The 4482-nt window shown below is 48.7% G+C and overlaps 1 pseudogene; it reads left to right on the forward strand.

The window, feature by feature from the left end:
- Window positions 1-741: 741 nt before the first annotated feature.
- Window positions 742-2229, forward strand: LOC148118754 (polypyrimidine tract-binding protein 1-like; annotated as a pseudogene).
- Window positions 2230-4482: the final 2253 nt, after the last annotated feature.

A 4482-nucleotide genomic window follows, 5' to 3' on the forward strand; every position in this document is an offset into this window, starting at 1 on the left:
TGCTGGGGACCAGTATTTTTGCAAAGAGGAATTCATTTTCTTTCTCTGTCTCTATCTCTGTCTGTCTGTTTCTTTCTCTGTAGGAGTGTGTGCTTGTATGCATGCAGGTGTACATGCGTGTTCAAATATATTCACGCCTGCTTGGAGGACAGAGGATGACAGCTGTCATTTCTCAGAGTCATTGTTATTCTACTGGCCTTCCCTGACCCGTTAAGAGACAAGCTCCGCCCACTCCAATCTCCCCTCCCCCCTCCCGCCCAGGCAAACTGATCTTGCATCTTCTCTCCATTCTCTCTCTCTCTTTCTCTCTCTCTTTACCTCTTCTCTCTATAATCCTCTTACCTTTATACCTTTCCCAGTACCCACTAAATAAACTCTTTACACAAGCTCTTTCAGCATGGTGCATCTGTCTGTCTTCCACCTGCCAGGGGACCAGCCAGGGTCGCGCTGCCATGAATCTTTCAGTCACTCACAATTTTTTTTTTAAAGACTAAGTCTATGTCTAGGCCTGGAACTCACCAGTAAATTATAGTGGCTGTTCACTCTGTCCGGGGACTCTCCTGTAGCTCCTCCCCTTGCTGGGGTTAGAAGTGTGCATTATATATCTGGTCTTTTAAATGTAGAGTTTGGACAACTGAACTCAGGTCCTCGTGATTGCAGACTAATAGCACTCTGCTATTTATTTCCTGATTCTAGGATCATGCTGTGAAGAGGCCCAGTTTGCAAACCGGAACCTTCATCGAAATGAACACAGAGGAGGCTGCCAACATCATGGTCAACTACCACACGACCATGACACCCATGCTGCGTGGGACAGCCCCACAAGGAACTCAAAACCCACAGCTCGCCCAACCATTCGTGCACCTAGGCATCCCTGTAGGCCGTGAACTCTGTGTAAACCGGAAACTGGCTGCCATGGGTGCTAGAATGTCAATGGCAGGCAAAGCCTGTTGCCCAGGCTCATTGTGGAAAACCTCTTCTGCCCAGTGACCCTGGATGTGCTGCACCAGATCCGCTCTAAGTTCGGCACAGTCTCGAATCTCTTCACATTCACCAAGAACAACCAGTTCTGGGTGAGGCTGCAGCAAGCAGACCGGGGGTGCCCAGCATACCAAGCTGTCCCTGGACGGTCAGAATCTCTACAACGCCTGCTGTGCTCTGCACATAGACTTCTCCAAGATCACCAGTCTCAACGTCAAATACAACAACAAGAGCTGAGATTACACTCGGCTTCACCTGCCCCCTGGGGACAGCCAGTCTTCGCTGGACCAGACCATGGCTGCAGCATTTGGTATGCTCAGTGCAATGTTAGCCTCTCCGCATGCAGGAGCCAGATTCCCTCCCACCTTTGCCTTCCCTCCGGTCTCTCTGTTCCTAATGCCCACAGAGCGGGTACTCCTCTCTCTCCTGCGCCGAACCTTCTGCTGCTGCGGCTGCCATGGCTGGACACATTGCTATACCAGACTTGGTAGGTGCCAAGAATTCCGTCCTCCTGGTCAGCAACCTGAACCTTGAGAGAGTCACACCTCAAGGCCCCTGTATTCTCTCTGGTGTCTATGGTGATATGCAGCGGGTGAAGATTCTGCTGGATAAGGAGAATGCACCTGTACAGGTGGAGGGCAGCCAGGCTCAGCTGACCATGAGCCCCTGAATGGGCAAGCACAGCTGCAGGGAATCAGTGCGCACCACACCGTAAAAGCATCAGAGCGTGCAGCTGCCTCGTGAGGGACAGGAGGACCACGACCTGACCAAGGACTCTAGCAGCTCACTGCTGTCCGCTTCAAGAAGCCCAGGCTCCAAGAACTTCCAGAACTTCTCCCACCCTCAGTCACCCTTCACCTCTCCAATATCCCGCCCTCTGTGTCAGAGGATGACTCAAAGAGCGTCTTCTCCAGCGGCAGACAGTGTTGTCAAAGGTTTCAAGTTCTTCCAGAAGGACCACAAGGTGGCGCTGACCCAGATGGGCTCTGGGGAGGAGGCAGTCAGGCGCTGATTGAACTACACTTCCATGATCTGGGCGAGACCACCACTTGCGTGTATCTTTTTCTAAGTCCACCATCTAGGTGTCCCTGGGCCTGTCACAGTTTCCACCATTCCAGAAAAGCCACTTTAAAAAGCAGCTGAGCCAGGCAGTGGTGGCACACGCCTTTAATCCCAGCACTCGGGAGGCAGAGGCAGGCGAATTTCTCTGAACTTGAGGCCAGCCTGATCTACAAGAGCAGGTTCAGGACAGGCCCCAAAGCTACGCAGAGAAAATCCTGTCTTGAAAAACAAAACAAACACACAGATAAATAAATGGTAGCTGAAGTGATTTTACAGACCAGAGATTTTATTTATTTATTTAAAATATTTATTTGTTATGTATACAATATTCTGTTTGCATGTGTGCCTGAAAGCCAGAAGAGGGCAGCAGACCTCATTGCAGATGATTGTGAGCCACCATGTGGTTGCTGAGAATTGAACTCAGGCTTTTTGGAAGAGCTTGCAGTGCTCGTAACCTCTGAGCCATCTCTATTTTTTTTTGAAAGAGAGATCATTTGCACATCTTTTTTTTTCTAGTTATTTCTAGCCCGTGTTGCCGTAGCTGAAAATGGCTTGGGCTACAGAGGCCCTGATCAGGCCTGGATCCATGCCTTGAGAGGCTCAGGTGTGAGGCCACAGTGGTGCCCTGAACCCAGTCACTTTCTTGTGCCCTACAAAATCAGCCTGTCTCACAACCACATACCCACCCTCTCATGACACCAGTCTGTCTGCAGACCTGCAGGGGAGCCAGGTGGCCTGCACCATAGGCTTCCTGTGCTGTGCAGGAGCTGGGGCCACCTCCCCAACCCTTATAATCAATTGACTTGGTACTCCCTTGTCCCTGGCCAGCCCAGGGACCTCATGTGACCTTTGTATTATATCCTGTGGAGTCGCAGATACCTGTGCCTAGCAACATTTCCACTTGACCAAATACCCCAATCTTTTTTTCCATTTATATGCAAGAGATGCAGTTTAAGTAATTTTTATAGTAATGATACAATGGTATGTGCATAATCTATGCTTTTGCGTCCCTGCACAATTTTCTTCCTTCCTGGTGGCCAGCTTGCAGGTGGGGCCCAGGCCAGTGCTGCCTCTGCTTGGGAAAAAGCTCTGAGACCAATGGGTTCCTATGTTCAAAGTTTGGATCAGAGTTTTGTTTTCTCCCTGCCTCTAATTAGGCCCACATAAGGGCCTTACCTCTAGGACTTAACACTTCTCCAAAATGCTCACCTCCATGCCTCGCTTTCCTGTGTATTTCTGATCATACAGCCATTCAGAGAAGGGTGGGAACTGAACTAAGCAATCATAATCTTCTTGTTTAGATGCATTTAAGGATGTCTTTGGAATTAGCACCAATGCAGAGGCATCCTGCAGCCCACTGTGGGTACTGCTGCCCAGATGAGATGAAAATGCAAAGACTAACAGGGCCTGGAGGATATGCTGAATGGGTACCAAGGTGAAGGTGAATATAGCATGTTGGTCAGACTTGGTCTTCTCTGAACATACCTGAATCTCACGTGTGTGTATGTGTGTGTTTGTGTGTGTGTGTGTGTGTGTGTGTGTGTGTGGGTGATGTGTGTGTACGCATTCAGGTTTCTGGGTGTCAATGAATGTAAGTGTAGTATAGATGCATACAGACATTAGAGATCTTTCTTTAGGAATTAGCAAACTTGTTTTGAGATGGGGTTCACTGAGTAGGCTGTGTTGGCTAGTTAGAGAACTTCAAGGATTTGTATGTCTCTGCCTCCTTAGCACTGGGATTCCAAGTGCACGCCACCAAATCTAGCTTTTTAATGTGTGGTTCAGGGCATCAAACTTAGCCATTCCTGCTTGTGCAGTGAGCAAACCATCTCTGCAGCTGCCTGAACCTCTCCCCTGACACCGTGTCCACAGGCTGCGTGCTGTTCCATCATCTTGTCTTTATTATTATTTATTTATTGAGTTATCAATGTGGGAGGGCTTGCTCTATGGCAGGCATTGCTTGTAAAGTGTTTACACACGAAAGGAACACAGTCCCTACTGTTATAAAACATACGGTGGAACTAGGAGAAGACAAAGGTTAGACAAACACACTATTAAATAAATATATCATTTGGAGTTGGAACTGCCATAGAAAGAAAATCCTGGCTCCCCTAGCAGATTCACAGGCAGTGTCATGGAAACCACTGAGTGTTCGACAGTGACAAGTGTGGAGTTGTGTATGTCCTCTGGAGCTGAGGACTTGTAGGTGGCTTTGCCTAATTATCACGTTCCCAATGGACATGCTGTGCAGAAGGGGTCTCATCGGCCAGGTAAGTCCTTGGGTCAGGTACCTATGCTCCTGAACTTTCTCCCTTAAATGGTAAGAAAGGCAGTTTCCCTCTGGGGATCACACAAGACGTAGTCAGCAAGCCAGCACTGGAACCCTGAATGTCACATAAACAAGGTACTCCATGTATGCAAATTCCATTATCCTGCCAG

The sequence above is a fragment of the Myodes glareolus genome, chromosome 20 (genome assembly GCF_982192425.1).
Source record: "Myodes glareolus chromosome 20, mMyoGla1.1, whole genome shotgun sequence".
Classification (NCBI taxonomy): domain Eukaryota; kingdom Metazoa; phylum Chordata; class Mammalia; order Rodentia; family Cricetidae; genus Myodes; species Myodes glareolus.